Source organism: Leptidea sinapis, chromosome 25 (assembly GCF_905404315.1).
Source record: "Leptidea sinapis chromosome 25, ilLepSina1.1, whole genome shotgun sequence".
Classification (NCBI taxonomy): domain Eukaryota; kingdom Metazoa; phylum Arthropoda; class Insecta; order Lepidoptera; family Pieridae; genus Leptidea; species Leptidea sinapis.
In genome coordinates this window covers 1107785-1129373 of record NC_066289.1, presented here as the reverse complement: position 1 = coordinate 1129373, position 21589 = coordinate 1107785, and the positions used below count along the sequence as shown (strand labels likewise).

Below are 21589 nucleotides of genomic sequence, written 5' to 3'. Positions count from 1 at the left end.
TCTTAGTGATTCTTTAGGACCTAGGTTATACATAGCCTTCTTCTGCAGCACAAGGATGGTACTAACATCGGCATCACCACTGTAAGTCTAACAACTCTGAAATGTCTGAATCTTCGCAAGCTCATTGAGGTATAATAATAATAAAAACCTGCATATTTATTTGTCATTATTAAAGTATATTTCGGGTACAAGAAGTATTTAATTTAAAATTCCGATAGGGCGTCGAATAATGTAAGGGACCTAGAGCTCTAAGCTCGTTGTAACCTTGAGACAATGAGATATTAAGTCTCATTTGCCCAGTAGTTTCACTAGCTACGGCGCCCTTCAGATCGAAACACAGTACTGTTTACACATAACTGCTTCACGGCAGAAATAGGCACTATTGTGGTACCCATAAACTGGCCGGTATCCTGTGACTGGTAAGTACAGATTGAAATTCGGAATTCATTTATGACATTCAGGGTGTGATGACATCAAAATACTTACTCGTGTTCATCCGGTAACAAAAAAGGTTAATTGAATATAAAACTAAAACAAAAACTCCGTATAACATCATAACTAAGGACCGTATCCATCATATTATCAACGTTGAAATGAATACAACAGTCCCAAAATCGAACGGGGTATATTTCCACAGAAAGACAGATAAACATATTAAACTGCTTAAAAACTTTTAAAAAATAGAATCATGTGTTAATGGATGTCCGTCATTATTATAATATTTTTAACTTATACTAAGCCTAGTAGCAACAAAAGTTATGAGCGTAGGCAGTGCCATAAATTTTAATAGTCAATATTCATTGCGTTATTACAAGCAAGCTGGTTTAACTACATCGTATAATAACCTCCAGGGTATGTTATGTAGGATAAAACGACCTTAAGTTCAGGGATGTTACAAGTTCAGCTCTAATAGACAGACTAACTAACATCAACTCGGCTAATTTCAGGATAAGGCTGTTCCATTCCACTCAACGCTTCCCACGGATTCCAGTGAAGCATAATTAATTTACAGTTGCCGGGTTAATTAACGCCTTTGGAATTTTACACTCTGTATTCCTTCGTGACTATATCGAGTTTTGTTTTTATTGTTTCCTACTATTATCGCATTACGGTTTACGTGGAATCGAGCAATCGTTAAATGCGCTTTAATTATTGCCATTAATTGTATTAAGTTTTATGTTGTTGAAGTATTTTCTAGTGATCCGATTATTTTTTTTGGCTTCGTGTATCAATATAAATAATTATATTTTTAATTATACAGTTGTATATTCACATAAATAGAATATTTAATAGGAGATCGAGCACTTTAATGATAATTACACTAATTGTTCTTTTTTTTATGGAAATAAGGGACGAGAGATGCTAATTGATACGCCCTGCCCATTACAATGCAGTACCACTCAGGATTAATGAAAAACCCAAAAATTCTGAGCGGCACTACAATTGCGCTCGTCGCCTTGAGATATAAGATGATGATTAATGATATCACAGATTGGGAATGGAGTGACCGCCCTCAGGCTATTAAATAATAAGTTTAATTGTACAATATTACTTTGTAAACATATTTTTTCGATGAAAAAAAATGCCCGCTAAATTTGTTGCGCCCGTTCTCCTCTTTTTTTTATGGAATAGGAGGACAAACGAGCATTCGGGTCACCTGGTGTTAAGTGATCACCGCCGCCCACATTCTTTTGCAACACCAGAGGAATCACAAGAGCGTTGCCGGCCTTTAAGGAAGGTGTACGCGCTTTTTTTGAAGGTACCCATGTCGTATCGTCCCGGAAACACCGCACAAGGAAGCTCATTCCACAGCTTTGTAGTACGTGGAAGAAAGCTCCTTGAAAACCGCACTGTGGAGGACCGCCACGCATCCAGATGGTGGGGATGATAACCTAACTTGTGGCGTGTCGTGCGAAGGTGAAATTCGGCGGCAGGAATCAGGTTGAACAGCTCTTCGGAACACTCCCCGTAAGAAATGCAGTAGAAGACACACAATGAAGCGACGTCTCTACGCAACGCCAAGTGATCTAGCCGTTCACAGAGCACTGGGTCCCCGACAATTCGAGCTGCTCTGCGTTGCACGCAGTCAAATGGATCGAGGTAATACTGGGGTGCGCCAGACCAGAGAGGACAGCAATACTCCATGTGTGGCCGGACCTGCGCTTTGTAGAACGATAGAATGTGGGCCGGCTTGAAGTATTGCCGTGCTCTATTGATGACGCCCAGCTTCTTCGAAGCCAATTTGGCTTTTCCCTCCAGATGGCCACGGAATTGGCAATCGCTCGAGATTTCGAGACCCAGTATTCCGATACTAGGCGAGGCTTTTAGGGAAGTGTTGTCGAAGAGCGGTGATACGACAAATGGGGATTTTTTAGTGGTAAACGCGCAAATTTGAGTCTTCTGGGGGTTGAATTGGACAAGGTTCAATTTACCCCATTCCGAGACCTTCTCGAGAGAGGACTCGATAGAAGTCACAAGTTTCTCCCAGCACTGGTCGACGTTTTCCCGAGAGAAACTTGCATGGCCCGTGTATACGGCATCTCCAGTGCTGTCGTCAGCAATGTATGTTGACGGTGTCCAATATATCATTGATATGCAGAAGAAACAGCGTGGGAGATAGCACACAGCCTTGGGGCACTCCAGCGGTCACGGGCTTGGGATTCGAGCAAAAACCGTCGACAACGACTTGTATGCTACGCCCAATGATGAAGCTGGAGGTCCACTTGCATAAGCTCTCGGGAAGCCCAAATGATGGAAGTTTTGAGAGGAGCGCCTTGTGCCATACACGATCAAAGGCCTTCGCTATATCCAGGCTAACTGCCAGGCCTTCCCCCTTGCTTTCAATAGCCGCGGCCCATCTATGTGATAGGTATACCAGAAGATCACCTGCCGACCGACCATAGCGAAAGCCGTATTGTTGGTCGTTGATCAACTGGTGACCCTCTAGGTATATTAAAAGCCGGCGGCTAATTATGCTCTCCATGATTTTGGAGAGCAGGGAGGTAATAGCAATAGGCCTGTAGTTTGCCGGATCCGAACTGTCTCCTTTTTTTTGGATCGGATGGACAAGGGCTGACTTCCATGAGTCAGGGACTACGCCTTTGGAATAAGAGTGCCGGAATAAACGCGTTAGCACCGGCGTCAAATCAGGAGCACACGTTCTAAGCACGATTGGAGAAATGACATCCGGCCCGCTCGACTTCCTGACGTCCAACGACGTCTCTGCTCTGAGGCATTCGTTTAGAAATGGGTGGTAGTTTTTGACTTTCAATAAGTGATACCACATCCTATTTTGAATAAAAATATTTGAATTTGAATTTGAAGTTGTAAAAAGTTTTGAGTTTATTAAAGCCTAGTATTTGAACAAGAAGGTGACGCGACAAAGGTCGATTAAAAATATAAGCCAAAGAAAAGAAACTTTCCTTCCCACTTTATTAGAGTTTCCTTTCACTGACTAATCAAATTTGACTTGAGAAAGGAATCAGGGTGAGGAACTTACTTGGTTTTCGCTACAAAATACTCTTAATTTAAATTTCTTTTTAACTTCATTTTCCCCGCTACAATTGCGTTCCTTTTTACGCATTTTAATGTTATGAGACTTTTTTATATAAAATTATTTAGCTACATTTCATTTTTAACGTGAATACCAAATACATATTTCTTTGAAATAATCTTAGATTAAGGATTGGCCTCCGCTGCGCTCCAAGTAGATACCGCACTACCTATCAACAATAGCAACTATTAGATGATTGTGTGCGTTGCATCTTGACACTCATTGGCATCTTTCAAGCTTTGTAATATACGCTTCGTGTTATTTTACATTGAAATTAGTAAAATACAAAATACTTACTGATGATATGAGATCCCAGTGTCTTTCTTATTTCTTGTAATATTTTTTTTGCAATGTTTATTACGCAACCTGACAGTTTAGTTTCAGTTATTAGAAAAGTTTAACAAAACTTGTGGCACGTCAACGTCACACATTGTTCGAGACTCGCTCAAGAACGCCCAGTTGGGCGTAGTATGTTCGTTAAGTTGCCGCACTTTGTGACTACGCATGTAGTATCTAGCTGGAGCGTACATTTTTTCTAAATGTAACAAGATAACCGAAATTTTCATAATTATAGCAGACACAGCTTGTGTAATTTGATTGGAAATCGTTCGCTAACTTCCGCAGCCCGTGGAAAGTTTGTTCTCTCGGGAAGGCCTTCAATTGCATTGGTTATAATGAATTTAAAATCTATTTCTACATCCAGTTAGCTCTACAGTTCAATTTCTCCTCTCTTATTTGACTTGGAACGTTAAATTAAATATTTTATTTTATTATAATTTTAACGTATTTTAAACCGACTTCTCAAAAGGTTAGGCAGTCGTGTTTAACATTTAAGTGAAAACATCTTTTGGTGCACACTTTAGTTTGTTGGTATGGAATGAGGCTGAACTTTCACACTCGGCTATGTAACGCTCGGTCAAGTCTATTAAGGCAGCGTGATCAGTTTCGTAAACATTTACTAGAGTAATTATAAATAATTAAAATTACATATGTATATTGTAAGTGTTATGAATCAATTACAAAAAAAATTGTATTTCGTTTTATTATGTTTAGATGCACACACTGTTTTTTATGTTAAATACCTCATTGTTCCAATTTTACATTAAAAACACTTTTAACAAAAAAACAACCGACTTCAAGAACACTATTCCGATCAGGATTCTTTAAGAACCCTAAATTCAGAGTGGCACTGCGATTGCGCTTGTCACTTAAGACATAAAGCTCATTAGCCCAGTAATTTCACTAGTTAAGGTGCTGTAGAAAACGGAAACACGAAGAGTTCTTGCAGACTACTGCTTGATGGCAGACAAAACTGTGGTAGTGCATGGATCACTTGGCGTTGCGTAGAGACGTCGCTTCATTGTGTGTCTTCTACCGCATTTGTCACGGGGAGTGTTCCGAAGAACTGTTTAACCTGATTCCTGCCACCGAATTCCACCTTCGCACGACACGCCACAAGTTAGGATATCATCCCCACCATCTGGATGTGTGGCGGTCCTCCACAGTGCGGTTTTCAAGGAGCTTTCTTCCACATACTACAAAGCTGTGGAATGAGCTTCCTTGTGCGGTGTTTCCGGGACGATACGACATGGGTATCATCAAAAAAAGCGCGTACATCTTCCTTAAAGGCCGGCAACGCTCTTGTGATTCCTCTGGTGTTGCAAGAGAATGTGGGCGGCGGCGATCACTTAACACCAGGTGACCCGTCCGCTCGTTTGTCCTCCTAATCCATAAAAAAGAAAGTGCAATCTAGATGGCATCCCGCGCAAACAAGCCTCGCATTACTAAAACAAAAGTCGTCATACATTCACTATAGCATTACTACAACATAATTGTTTTTTTGTGTTACCTCACAGGACGTCGCTTATTGGACCTATTTGGATTTTTTCGTCTACAACTTTCACATAGACACATTATTTAAAATAAACCGACCCTACTCGAATGAATTAATGGTTGAATAATAATGAATCTAATAAATAAATATTATGAAACCTTTTGAAAAAACCTTTATCAATTGTATATAGCTGATATATTTTTTATTATATTATTGTCATTTCTATGAATGTATTGCATCAGGTTGAAATTTGTTTCGTTATAAAAAGAATAACTATAAAAATATTGTGTTCCATTTAAGTTACCTTTTTTTTAAATGTACGTTTGCTTGCGTCGAAAGTTTTAATTAATGCCATAAATATGTTCAATTTGTGTTAGGCTTTATATTTTAGATTTTTTTTGAAAACTAACTTTTACTCACGAACCAAATAAATTTTTTTCTACTTTATATTTTTAAATGCATAGATATTCTTGCATACGAATGATAATGAACAAAGAAGGCAATTATCAACAAAATACACAAATCTATTTGCGGTCGAGAAAATACAATCCACTTTTGTTTTATTATGTAACTAACGGAAGCGGTCAATCGTTGTTTAGTATGTAAATTGGCTCTCTACTGGCTACACAGATTTAACGAATTCATATTTGTTTACATGCACGTGAGTTTATTTTTGTGTTAGTTATAAAGCGTTGAATAAACATTCAATAACAACAGCCATAGCTATGGGATTACTCGATTCGTTTCACTGTTGCTAGAAGCATAGTCCATTTCTTTTATTTATAACTAGCTGACCCAGCAAACGTTGTATTGCCGATATTAAAATCGCAATACAAAAGTAACTGTTGATCGTAGATAGGTGAAAATTTGAAGTTGTATGTATTTTTTTGTATGTATAATGCTGACTTATAATCAAACATATTTAAAAAAAAATGTCAAAAAAATTAATTAACATTTAGGGGGATGCAAAATAGATGTTGTCCGATTCTCAGACCTACCCAATATGCACTCAAAATTTCATGAGAATCGGTCAAGCCGTTTCGAAAGAGTTTAAGTACAAACACCGCGACATGAGAATTTTCTATATTAGATATACTCGTTGACCCGACAGATGTTGTTCACGATAAAAAAAGGAGTAGTCCAACTTGAGAGATAGGATAGTTTTATACCCATAATTATTTTATTCCGCATATTTGTTTTGTATGGACATATTTTCTATGACAGAATTTATTGACGCACGGCTTGACATTTCTGCTGTGGAACAATTTCATTAGTTAGTTTAGTTAACAGGAAGCATATTTTACAAAATAATTCGTTATGTTATGAAGTATTATTGATGAATTCATGAAAAACAGTATTTTATTTATTATGTACAGAACAAAATCTGTCCTGTGTCCTGATATTTGTTTCCAGTGAACTCCTAAACTAATGAACGGATTTTAATGGAGAATTCCTTCATGCGGCTTAGTCCAACTTGAGAGATAAGATGGTTTTTATTTATATTTGGGACTCATAATAATTTTTATTCCCAACATTTGTTTACTATGGACATATTTTCTATGAGAGAATTTTTTGACGCACGGTTTGACAGTTCTGTTATGAAACAATTTCATTTAGAACAACTAGGAGCATATTTTACAGAATAAATCTTGTTGTTATGAAATATTATTGACAAATTCATAAGGTCGTGTCCGTATTTCACTCCTTTCGGTCCGCGGCCTTCCTTATTGCGGTCATAATTGGTAGGCCAGTGAGTGTCTTGATCTGGTCCTACTAGCAGCTAGGTGATCGTCCGCGTAGTCTTTTGTCCTCCACCTTGCCTATGACAATTAGTTTGTCAAAATTACTGGGAAGGTGTCGGGCAATGTGGGCAAAATACCCCAATATCTTTGATCTAGGATACACTTGTTTGTTCTCTTAGCCGTCCACGGTATGCGAAGCATTCTTCTCCAACACTATATCTCAAACGCGTCAATCTTTTTCCTCTCGACGGCTCTGAAGCTCCATAGAGGAAGATTGAGAAGACTAAGATATTCACGAATCTCTTTTTAGTTGTATTAGAGAGAGACGATGTAATAATGAAGCTATAAAATGAAACCTCACTGTTTCATTTTATTAATACCACCTGCTTGATGAATGAACTTAATTTCACCTCAATTAACGCAGGTAAATATGATTAAAACCTGATTTGTTTCGTGTTTATATTGATTCGTATATTTTTTGTGAACAAAAGTAGGTCATGTTGATGTTAAGTGATCATTACTGGTCACACTTTCCAGTGACACAAAGGTGATTATAGAAGAATTGCGGTGCTTAGTGATTTAAAAAAATATAAAGGTATAAGATGATTTAAATACCACTGACTTGGAAGAGGACCGAATTGAAAGACACAAAAGCTTTGATAAATAAAAAATACATTCTCACAGAGCAAGACTCAATTATTCGAATCGAGGCTCGATACATTAAACCCTGCCACATAAACCTTTCAAAATACCCTTGTTTTCAGAAACCACGCACTTATGATCTTTCTGACAAACCAATTGTCATATATTTCTTCAATATTAAACTTTGAAAAATTTAAATTTGAATAATATTTTTTTGACCAGCTCATAACACCTTGTAGCACCGAAGTGAATAAGTGTTTACGTCAGTTTAAGTTTCCGCAAACTAAGTAATTAATTACTTAAACTGTTAGCCCGTTAAACAAGCATCTATTAAGTATGGAAAGCTTTTATAACTTTCATTAATTTACTGTAAAAATGGGAACTTTGAGAAAATAGGTGGTTCGTTTTGGTTGATTTGAGTTATTTTTGGAAAAATATAATATTATGTGTTACATAGATTTAGATTATAATTCATCGAAGCTAAAGTACTCGGCAGTAAAAAAATAATAATAATCGAGTAATCAGAACTTTCCTAATCTCATTCAATACTCACGAAATATAGAGCACACCGCACTTTTTAAACAGCCTCAATTTTTGCGCGCGTTTAACCGCGCGTTTTGTTAGAAACTTCTTGCCTCGCACAGCCACTTTGTGGAATCAACTACCGGCAGCGGTCTTCCCGAACAGATACGACTTAGGGACCTTCAAGAAAAAAGCATACTCCCACCTTAAAGGCCGGCAACGCATTTCTTGACACACCTGTTGTTGCGGATGTCCATGGGTGGTTGCCTCACCTCTTGCCCGTTTGCCCCCTCTCATATAAAAAAAAATAATTCATTGGTAATGACTGTTTCAAATAAATCTAGTGTCAGCATAACATAATGGATGACTGTCTATGTTCTTAATTGCTATTGAACTTTGACATTATACAGCTGTCTTTTGGTTGAAATTTATTCATATAATGATTATGTGACAGACAAAGCTTTTCATAAAAAAATTGTTTGAAATATGGCCGCTTATTTATAGACACTGAAGCAATATCATTTCTATTCTATATATAAATTATTTATAAGTGGGAGGCTCCTTTGCACAGGATGCCGGCTAGATATCGGTCTGAAGGGCGCCGTAGCTAGTGAATTTACTGGGCAAATGAGACTTAACATCTTATGTCTCAAATGACGAGCGCAGTTGTAGTGCCGCTCAGAATTTTTGGGTTTTTCAAGAATTCTTAGCGGCACTGCAGTGTATAGGGCAGGGCGTATAAATTACCATCAGCTAAACGTCCTGCACGTCTCGTCCCGTATTTTTATAAAAAAAAATATAATATAGTTCCTTTTTGTGCTGCCTATAAGCTGTTTATTTGAAGAAAGTGGAATTTATTCAGCTTGAGATCTGTAGAATCCTATCCTATCTATTGCATATGTTGAAATGAAATGTCTGAGAGAATCAAGAAGTAGGCTGTGAAAATATTACGTATATATAGACTGCCACCCTACTCATTAATTTAAAATCTTTTTCTTGGAACCCTTACTCATATTATAAAGTAAATAAATAATCCTAAATTACTCTTTACATTAGTTTCCTGCCAGTACCGCTGCTGCCAAAATTAACCTAACACATAGACAGGCAGATAATAATTGAAAAGTCTTTCTGGTATAAATATTCATACATTATTAGAAAAAAAGTAGTTTTTTCATTTTGATCAAAATAAGATGCTTTAATTCACCTGGAAAAAATCAATTTTATATTTAAATTTAACTTAACTATTTTGACGACCTGTATAGCCGAGTGGTTAGCGATCCTACCTACTATGCTAGAGGTCCCGGGTTCGAATCCCGGTACGTGCAAGCATTTATATGATGAATATGGATGTTTGATTCCGAGTCATGGATGTTTAAATGTATTTATGTTTATATGAATTTATGTATGTTTAAGTAAGTTTATTGTATTAAATATATCGTTGTCTTGTAACCCATAACACAGGCTATATATGCTTAACTTAGGGCAAGATAATTTGTGTAAAAAGTGTGTCAATATTATTATTATAACTTGACGACCTCAAAGCCCAGTTATAAGGATCCCTGACGTCTAAGATTTCGGGTTCGAATATTATGATTGGCTATTTAAGTTTTGGTAAAGGAGATAGTCTAGAATGAAATCACGATTTTTGAGTTGATTACATAGGATTTTTAGTTAGATTAGAAGCTGTCCTTTGCTCTATCCATCATTAATACTTGTCCCATCCGCGTTAGGGTGACAGAAATATTGGTTTAGAACTCTTACCAGGGGCGTGCATGGGTTTTCTAGCAAGGTAGGCACTGTAGATCTAAATAGTCGTAGTTAAGCTTTAGTCTGAAGGTACAACATAAGTTGTATGTATATGCAATCTGTAGACTGCCTACCGTAAGTAGTAAATTAACTTTAACACTAGTTATATAATTTTTTTAGGTTCATAGCGAGGTAGGCACTGCCTAATTGCCTATATGATATGCACGCCCCTGACTCTTATATCTAAGAATGTACTCACTACAGTATACAGCTTATGTTACCTCTTAAATGGTCATAAGAAAAAGATAGCAGAATTAAGAAACTTAACAGAAGTTATTTTAATAATAATAAAAATCAATATAAAACTCCTTGAATTATTCAATAACCTAACATAGAGGTGGGTAAAGAGAGTTAATATCAACTCCGTAGCATTTGATTGCATTAATATCAATATCTCCGTTTATATGATTCAGCGTTACGACGTAGGTATACTCGTATAAAAGAGGTAAGCATATTACCACATCATCTCGTACTTGAATAAAATAAATCGCAATAAGTGCTAAAGTTCAAAGGTCACGAAGCTAATACCTAAGGGATCAATTCTACATTCACTTAATTTGTTCGCAAACATGAGGTAGATTATTGTTTATAGTTCAATTCAATGATCTGAAAACAACCACAAAAATATATTTATCCGCGACTTTAATCTAATATTCTACATAAATATCTGGGAGATTAATCTAAGCATTTGCTTGAATTTTATTTGATCCCCGAGTTATTTATAATAATAGTAAAATCCCGCTGACTTTCTTGTGCCCATACTTCTTAGGTATATATGTTTTTAAACTTTTATCATCACGGAACTTCAACATTGTAATTATTATGACGTGTACTCAAGATATATATTTTATATATTCTTAGATATACATTTCCGAATGGATGGTAGTTTTTGACTTTCAATAAATGATTTCTTATTTTGAATAAAAATATTTTAATTTGAATTTAAACACCTTACGCGAAGGTCTACTTTGGTGTTTTCTTTTATCCAGAAATTTTATTTTAACGTGTTTTGGCTGAAATTTAAAAAAAATAAAGTCAAATATGATTTTAAAAAACTATCATGTTTGAGCTAAAAACTATTGTAATATTTATATTATGATATTAAATTACAATAAATTTCCAAACCAATTATCATATATTTCTACGATATATAACGCAAGTAGCAAAAAAAAATTGATTATTATTTTTTTCACCAGGTCATAACACCTAGTAACAGCGAAGTGAATAAGTGTTTACGTCAGTTTAAGTTTCGGTAAACTAAGTCATTAATTACTTAAACTGTTAGCCCGTTAAACAAGCATCTTTTAAGTATGGAAAGCTTTTATAACTTTCATTAATTTACTGTAAAAATAGGGACTTTTACTCAAGTTTTCTGTGAGGGATGTCAAGTTTATTCGTAATATCAGTGGTTCGGGAAATAGGTTTTTCGTTTTGGTTGTTTTGTGTAGTTTTTGGGACAATATAATAATATGTATAACATAAATTTCAATTATTATACACCATTACTAACGTAATAAATGTTAACATCAGCTAAAGTATTCAGCAGTAAAAAAATTATAATAATCGCGTGTATATAAAAAGAGCTTTGATAATATTAATAGATGAGGTTAAATGAGGCCAAAACGTCAAATCTTCTTTGCCCAAGTCAAATTTGAATAATATGATTTTCCACTCAAATTTCAAATGTTTGTGTATGAACCCGCTCAATGGATTAAAATAAAATTTGTATCTAAACCTTGTACGATAGGATACGTCATAGGATAGTATCCATATTGATTCAGACGTTTAACATCAGAAAGTGTCATTCTTTTGGTGTGTTCTGGAAAACAAATATATACAGAATTTTAGACTTTTTGAAATTGATCGAAAAAGATGTGATAGACTAATAAAATTTTCAGTTGAATATATTGTCAAAATATTTTAAAGAGTTTTCGAATATATGAGGTTAATTTTTGTTAGTAGTGAAAAGGTTTTTTTTCTGAAAAAATTAATGCTTTTCAATAATATAAAGATGCCGTTCTTAAATTAGCTACCTCTTACTTTCTGAGATCGACACTTAATTAAGGCATTTAAAATGCAATCTTATGTAGATTTGTTTGATTAAGACTCTTCGCTTTTAGACAATTTGCGGAAATGACAAACCACTACTAATTACACGGGAACTATTGTTGCAGCACATCACAATTTTGATAAATATGGCACTTCAGAATGGACCGTGATTGAAAACCAAGTGTTTGCTGGATAAAGTAGCTTATTTTTCTGTGCAATGGATAATCTACGTTGGCAGTATGAGAACAATCAAAGATAATGTGTCTGGTGGACTCACCAGGACGGTGGCACTCCCAAAATATTATGACTATCGCTATCGTTAATAAAGTACTTCCAGTAATTATTCATCCTGACAAATTCATCATTCATTCAATAAATGTCAAGGCACCTAGGTAACACTGAAAATCAGCTATTTTTTTCTCGCGTTAGGTTAATTTTCACGTGTAACAAGAGTTTTAGATTTGCCGCCAATTAAAAAAACAAAACAAATGACAAATGAATACAATATACTACATCAGGTTACCAAAGAGTTCTAAAATTGAAATTCAAAAAAGTTTTTATTAGCAATGTTACTAACTGGCCAGTTCTAAACATTTTCAGTGTTACCCACGTAGCTCCATGCCCTTTTTTCATACGTAAAAGCTTCCCTGAGTGCTTAGTACCACCGTAGTTTGTAAGTTCTCTTTAGATAACAAAAGCAGAGTAAGTCTATTCTCCTGATCTTTTTCCTGACTCATTGTTCCCATTCATCACTTTACGCAGGAAAAATTAATCTCATAGAATTATAATAAAGCAATAAACTTTTAAATTAAAAAATATTTAGGGTCGCAAATCGAAACAAAAACTTTCCTATATCTCAAGTTGGATCAAGCTTCAAACAATGGGCAAAATTTGATTCAAATCGGTTCTGTAGTTTAGGAGTCTATCGCGGAGAAACAACGTGACACGAAATTTTTATATTTAAAAACACACCTTTTTTTCTGGCAGTTCAGGCTCCTGTAATATACGTTCCCGCAACATGTGATTTACGTTCAAGAAAAAGAAATAATACAAGCAAAATTCTTAGAACATCTCAACTATTGCCCACGACACAAATACATGTTTTTGAAGACAGGTGCGACGCTCTTGATCTTTCTTTCCTTAACAACATAGTTCAAGGTACGACCGACAGTATAGAGCTGATTGAACTATCCGCACACGACACATGTCTTCATTCCAAGTCCCACTTAGACTCACCACCAATTCTGTAATCTATAGAACTCTTTGCAATTATAATAAGCACTTAAATACTACTAAACTTTTGTAATAACAGTAAACTTTCTGGTTTCTGAAGACACTAACTAAAATACTAGAGGAAGGTAAAAATTTTAAGCATACACTTGTGTTGTGCGGTTGTCCGCACACACGGAGAGGATTGGTTTCGCGAATACCTGCACCGATTTAAGCTTGACGATTCCCCGAAATGCCTGTCCGAAGTAAAAGGCACTAACCTGATTCAGCCAGAAAATATTATGACTGTATTGCTGGAATCACAGGAAGCCTGGTATGTAACAAACAGCGAGGCAACTGAAGTGTTAAGGGAGCTACGCATTCTAGAGCTCCCTCTAAAGGGCCTAAATGAGGCAAGCAACGAAAGAACAACGAGGGAACAGAAGAAAGGAACGGTTTTTCGGTCATAACATATAAGTCGGAATAGGTCATCAGACCGACGGTCGACGGTCGTAGCTCACTCGCGATACGATACGAGTATTTATTTATCCCCTCAGAACAAAAAACACAAACAAACACATATTAAATTGTATTAAAGTTACCTAGTTAAATTATGGATCATGATGATGAAATGATGCCTTTCTATCAAGTAATAACAAAAATCTTATTTTGCAAATAGATAAATGGAAAAAAATTATAACATTAATGTATTGTCATCGGTCCTCGATAAATTTACGAAGTTTGAACAAAATCTGGCCATTTAAAGTGGTTCAAAATCACGCCCAAATGAGTCGGTTACAAGCAACATAGATACAGGTGAAGCTAATAAAAAGCGTGTAAAATATGATGACCAAGAATCACAAAGATAGTTAATAAAGACCTTGGCCTACACAACATGTTCTATGTAATAAAATTTACATTAATAAATATAATAAGAAAAGTTTATAGTCCCGTATTATTTCATCATAGAGCACATTCGTTGCCAAAAAATTCTTAAACCTTGTGGCATTGTAACAAACGGTAAGCTAAAATATGATGATAGAGTGACATTCATTTTCATAAAGAATATTTTTAAGTTACGCCCTAAAATATATGACGTGAACCTTTACTCGGTCTCTTGATCCCAGGCGAACTGATCAATATCTATCCTTGAGGAGGTACAGAGGTAAAGCTTGCATACAAATGTCAATTCTTCTCTTCTTCAGTGCCTATAAGCCGGGTATAGTTTCTTGTTTATCTTAATTATAGATTTGTATCCCATGAAAAGCGAGATCGATGTAATTTTTTTTTATGAAAATAAGGGACGAGACTAGCAGGACGTTTAGCTGATTACGACGGTAATTGATACGCCCTGCCCATTGAAAAACCCAAAAATTTTGAGCGGCACTACAGCTGCGCTCGTCACCATGAGACATAATGTTTAGTCTTATTGCCCAGTAATTTCACTAGCTACGGCGCCCTTCAAGCCGAAACACAATAATGCTTACACATAACTGCTTCACAGCAGAAATAGGCGCCGTTGTGGAACCCATAATCTAGCCGGCATCCGTGCAAAGGAGCGTCCCACTGGTTCAAAGGAGCCTCGCACTTTTACAAAGGAGCCTCCCACTGGTCCGGACATTAATACAGCAAGATTATTGATGTATATTTAGTTATTTTAATTACTAGAGATTCGTATAAGCAATAAGTTTAGTCGAATTTACAAGACATTACATAACTACCAAAGCTTTTTTCACTAACAACAATATGAATTAGTCTCAAGCTTTTTGACTTTATCTTTTCAAACCAAACTTAAAATAATTAGGAACAAGGATTAAGACCTGTGTTTTAACCTGTTCCCTAAAAGAGAGGCGCTTGAAATATATTTTTTGATCAAATTACTTGAATAAAAAAAAATATACCAACGAATTTAAAGTTAAAGTTAAAAAGTGAAATATCAAATCAATGTCGAATACACGTGGCACAATAAAAGTTTTGCACTTCTAGTTAATCGGAACTATTTGAATTTCAAATGTTTAATTTTTCAAACGTTGCAACCTTGTTAGTAATAAAAAAAAGCAATTGGCGGGAAATCATTTGTCAATTGTTTTTTTATCACACATCAAAGTTCAAAACGTACCCAACGAAAATGGAATTAAGTCGAAAAGACTTTAGAGCGATGATTTTTTATGATTTTAAAAGTTCTCTCTCTCCGCAAGACTGTGCCACTCGTCTTTAAAATGCTTTTGGAGAAGAAGCACCTTGCTTGAGCACCGTGAGGTTATGGTTTGCTGAATTTGAGAGAGGTCGGGTATCTTTACATGACAAATTTTATGTAGGGGCCTTCAACGGCCGTAAATGAAAATAAAGTGACTAATGTTATGAGACAATTCGAGGACTATTGGGAGTTGGTATGAGCCAAATTTAGAAAATTTTACACGAAGAATTGAAAGTTCGAAAACTTTGTTCTCGCTGGATCCCACATGAACTGACAGTGAACCAGAAGCGGACTCGCGTGGACTGGTACTCACAGATGCTAATGAAGTACGACCACGGACATTCTAATGCTGTTTATGACATTGTCACAGGAGACGAAACATGGATTTATTGTTTTGAACCCGAAAAAAACAGCAATCTTGTAAATAGGTGTTTGAAAATGAGAACAGGCCAACAAAAGTGAGGCAGGCGAGAAACGTTGGTAAAAAAATGATTGCATTTTCTTTCTCAGCTACGGATCCCATCTGCATAATTCAACTTGAAGACCAAAAGAGTGTTAATGCCGAGTGGTATTCTACTATTTGTTTACCCAGGGTGTTAAAAAAAGTTCACGAAAGATGACCAAAAATCCACTTTCTCCTACATCATGACAACACTTCTTCACACACGGCCAACAAAACTAAGTCATTTTTAGCTTCCGAAAAAGTACAGCTCGTCACCCATCCTACACATAGCCCCGATCTAGCACCGTGTGATTTCCCCAAAATCAAAGTTTTGATGAGATGTTTTACTTTTAACAATTCCGAAGAGGTAGTTATAGCGTTCAATCAGCACGTAGAAAGGATGCCTTCAGATCTGTGGTCCTCCTGTTTTAAAATATGTTTCGTTTTGCTTTCATATGTAAAGGAGAGTATTTTGAAAAGCAATAAACATAATATTTTGGTTATAACACGTTTATTTTTTTAAGATACGCAAAACTTTTAGTGTGACCTACGTATGTATTTGAAACTTTTGATAGGTCACTATTTAGCTATTTAGCTTTAGCAATAGTTTTCACCAGCAAAGATTAAATGGTTACAGTTTACAGTTAAAGTTATGACGTCATCTTAAAAATTGTCAAAAGGTGCATCACATTTATTGCTTCACTGGTACTTTAACATGTTTGTTACTGCTAAAGTTAGTTATAATATGATTATATTCTGAACTGAAAAATTAATCGTTTGAATTAATGTTCTTATTAAACAAGAGAAAGTGAATGCCACTGACGTCTTCCGGAATATTCTGGAAAGCTTCTTTGACGGGTAATACAATATCAATATCCGTTTATTTCTCATTATTAAAAGGTCATTTTTGCTCCTTTTTTGCTATCTTTCACCGGATACTAATAATTGTGATCATAATATAATAGTAAGATAAGAGAATTATAAATACATTAAGTCGACGTTCCTGTTAACTTGACATTGTAATTTCATCCAGTAATTTTTGCTAATATTTCCTTAATTATTGCTTGCTCGTGAGTCCCTACTGGCTGGCCTACTCTGTAGAGGCCGCGATGTCGAGTCCTATACGGGTAGTGACACAGGCTTGTCTTTACTATCATCGTATTCCGACAAATTCGTGAATGTTATTTCCTTGAGCTATGGATTGCACATTTCAACCTTAGTTAATTAATCTCCCCACTCAATTGGTGGCGTATTATTAATGATGGAACTCTCGCTGGTCCATTACCTACCATTACTGAGCACTATGCTGATATTCAAAATGTGTTTAAAATGTCTGCAAAAATCTTATTACAGTAGAAAAAGTTTATTTTTTTTTATTATTCAAATAACACCCACCCGAATTTTTGAAATTACTACAATAATCCCTCAACCAAATAATCGACTTTATTTTATGACAAAGGAAATAACGGAATTATCTTGAAAGCCAATTACGTTAATTAAAATTGTATCGAACAACGATTAAGAAGATAATGGAGCTTCCAATTATTTAATGATTAAATTTTACGAATATTTAAAAACTTAAAATAAAAAACTTGAATAAGTCATCATCGTGGATTGTTAGTGTGAAGTGTACGTTTCGTTAAGTTCAGTACGTTTTGAATATCGCCTACTTCAATAAATATTTATGTATGTTTATACATGATTCAGATTTGAAAATAAAGACTTCTGGCATATTGCTAGTTCTAAGCTAGCTTTTAATATTGCCTTTTGTTATGTAAGTTGGAAGAAGAAGCGCAATTATACTGCTTTATCCGAGTACACAGACGCTGTAGATAATTTTACAACAATTTAACACTCTTTTAAAATACTGATCTTTAGTACATCTAAAAAAATCACGACACCAAAACTCTAGTCCTTGTGCATTAATAAATGATTTCAGAGAATCATTATTCGATATGTAATCCTCACATGAAATGAAAATTACATCATCATCAAAACTATTCATGAAAAGAAATCTTGTTCTAAAGGGCATATTGTTTTTGAAGACATTTGAGGTAACAATTTAAAAATAAAAATATTTAACACCCGTTATAGTATAAAAATATTTAGCACTGGCGCGAAAGAGCTGTGTGAAACAACGCCCTGCTTAGTTGTGTACTTTTCAATTTATATATTATATTTTGATAGTTGAGTACTGATGATGATGATATACCTAGGAAGTACAGAATATATTAAACAAAACTAAGTTCTTTTAACGCTAAACCTATACTAAGAATAAAGCTAAGGAGAGATCTACTAAAACTACTACTTCCAATTGATAAACTTAATTTTGCTGTAGTAACTAGAAGTATTAATAATTAATAAATAATGGAGAAGCCTATGCTCGGAGTTTCTCTGCGAGGTCGAATAAGAAATGAAGAGATCCGCTGGAGAACCAAAGTAACTGACATAGCCCAAATGATTGCGAATCTGAAGTGGCAGTGGGCAGGGCACATAGTTCGACGTCCTCGAATGGCGACCACGTACAGGAAGACGCAGTGTTGGTGGGCCCACAAGATCTGGTCAAGATCGCCGGAATACGTTGGATGAGGGCAGAGCAGGACCGGTTGTCGTGGAGATTTTTGGGGGAGGCCATTGTCTAGCAGTGGACGTCTTCCGGCTGATGATGATGATAATGAACTAGAAGGATGATTGCAAGACTGAAGAGGTAGTGGGCTGTTCTATAGTTCAACATGAGTTGAATGACAGATTTGGGCAGTAAAATCCTCAAATGGCAGCCACGTACTGAAAGACGCAATGTTGGTAGTCCTCCCAAAAGATGGACCAATGATGGCCTAGATCGCTGGAATACGTTGGATGAGGACAGCACAGGACCGATGGTCGTGGAAAGCCTTAGGGGAGGCTTTTGCTGAAATGATGATGATGATGAACTAGAAAGACTGTAGGCAGTATTGATGAAGTTGGAAAAGGCCTATGTCAATTCAGGACAGACATTAATATCAAACTTAGTAGGTTGAGGAAAATCTCTAAATAATCCTCAAATTAAGGATTTTATTATTATGTGTGTATTTTCATTATACTGAAAGGAAAACAATTTGAACAATGAATTAAAGGTTACATCTACACGCCCCAGGCGCCTGTTGTATTTGCCCTCCAACTTTCGCCATTCTCATTTTATCAGCTAACCTTGTTGCTCAAAAATTCAGGACAATATACTTTTTATTAGGTATCAAGATTATATAAAATAAATGTTTAATGGAATAAAATTTTTGTGTATTTATACACATGAGATATGTATAATTTTGTTACATTTCAATGATATTTATATATATATATTGTACTCACAAATTCCTTAGTTCTCAAAGAATATTGAAAAATTAACTAAAATTTGGCATGAATTCCGCGACATTCGTGGACACGCAACTCAAATGTTGTATATAAAACGTGCTATTATATCATTTGTGTAAATAAAAATGAAAAATATTAATATTTATTTGTTAAATTAGTACTGAGTTTAACTACACATTATTTGAAATTGATGCAAGCCGGACTTTTTCATCAAGGAAACCTATATTTTAATAACTTGCGTCGCGTCAATAGAAATATATTTTCCACTAAATAGTCAAATAATTTGGGCGTCACAATCACTCAAAATTAATTTGGAGTAAAGCAACATCATTGTAAATACTTTAATAGTCGAATAAAACCTCCAAAAATCGAATATACAATTGCTTTTTACACACACACACACACAAAAAAAAAAAAAAAAAAACAATTTAAAAATGTCATATCTCAGGCCGAAATTGAAACCGCGAATGCTAAAAGCGAAAATAAAAGCTGACGGAAACTTACGTTTGTGTCGCGTGGCGCGATTTTGTTGTGAAGAGTCACTAGAGTAAGGATACTCTGCGTTGTTATGCCGGCGGCGCAGAAGTCACTGCGACGGCGCTGGGCCGCGGTGACAGCGGTGTGGGGTTCACGCGACTGCGGGGGACGTGCGTCTTGCTTGACGGCTGGCTGAGCACTGGACTCCGGAGGCAGGCAGGCCGCGTCGCACGGCGCAATCCGCCCACGGCCGGCCGCCTACCGTCACGCCGCTTATTTCACAACCTCCACACGATATATCACACTGAATAAATTCTCACCGTTAAATTGCAATCGGAAACGTTTTATGTTGTTGAACAGCTACGCTCCTCTGAATGAGGGATATAAATGATGTGTGGTATACGACCTGTCAATATAATTCGAGTTTTGTTGACGTCAGCAAATATATACACCTCTAGGCTTATATATAGCCTTGTATAAAATTATAATTCACTAAGACATTTTTTCTGGAATTGTTTTTGCATGTAATCTGGCATAGTAATCTGTTTTTTATGAGAATAACTTATAACACGAGTAGTTGACCCACTCGTTACACTGACAATATAATCTTAATAGTAACAGGCAATAAACTTCAATATATAAACTAAAATTTAAATCCGTTTTTATCGTCAAAAACCAACCCATTGGAAGATACATGCCTCAGACCTCAGCATAACGGTCGCAAGAAACTGAGCGATTCTCTTTTTAATAAAATTTCATTGCAATTACATTTATTTATTAAATAGCCTATTAAATTACATAATTACTTGTAAAATTGAATAAATAATTAAAAATACGCCTTAATATTCATAGTAAATTGATTTGCTTATAATAAATATGAATAGCGAAAAATAAACCATAATAACGTAGCCAATACTATCGCTACGAACTACGTGTTATCAACGATGTGGCTACGTGTTCTACAATATCGCTACGGACTCTTATGAGTATAACAACTGACACGTATTTTTTATGTATTTTTTTTATTTCACAGTAATAATCATGCATGCATGTATTTTTTATATGAATGGACCGGGAGAACATATTTTATACTTCAAAATTATTGTAGTTGTACCTAAATTAATTGAGAACCTCTTCCTGTTTTTGAATTCCGCTGAAAATATAGGGCCGAACTGATGCGAGTACTCTACAAACAAATACTGCTAAATAAAATATCAAATAATAACTAATGTTATAAAATATATTAATTTTTAACCTTTAAAATTGATACTACAACAAATTAACATTCGAAAAAATTTTTTTTTGCCTGGTCATCGATATCATGATCATTTGCCTCCCTATACAAAAGATTAGATTTTTTTTATAAAAACCGACCACAAAAAGAGCAAGACGTTGGTCTGATAGTAAGTGATTGATTATTAGTTGAACTCAAAATTCTATATGGCAGCGTAATTGCGTAAGATTTTAAGCTAGCCCAGTAACTTCATTACTACGGTGCCCTATAACCAAAATATCATAATGCTTGTCGTCTCTCGAGAAGGTTGCGGAATGGGGTAAATTGAACCTTGTGCAATTTAACCCCCAGAAGACTCAAGTTTGCGCGTTTACCACAAAAAAAACCCATTTGTTGAATCACTGCTCTTCGACAACACTTCCCTTAAAGCCTCGCCTAGTATCGGAATACTAGGTCTCGAAATCTCGAGCGATTGCCAATTCTATGGCCATCTAGAGTGTAAAGCCCAAATTGCCCTCGAAGCAGCTGAGCGTC

General features: G+C 35.5%; 1 protein-coding gene across 1 annotated transcript in view; it reads right to left on the bottom strand.

Moving 5' to 3' along the window:
* Nucleotides 1–20002, bottom strand: part of LOC126972247 (uncharacterized) — a 133086-nt gene extending 113084 nt beyond the window's left edge. Inside the window, exon 1 of the mRNA XM_050818896.1 lies at nt 19849–20002. The gene's annotated coding sequence lies outside the window, so the exon portion shown is untranslated. The remainder of the gene's footprint in view (nt 1–19848) is intronic.
* Nucleotides 20003–21589: the final 1587 nt, after the last annotated feature.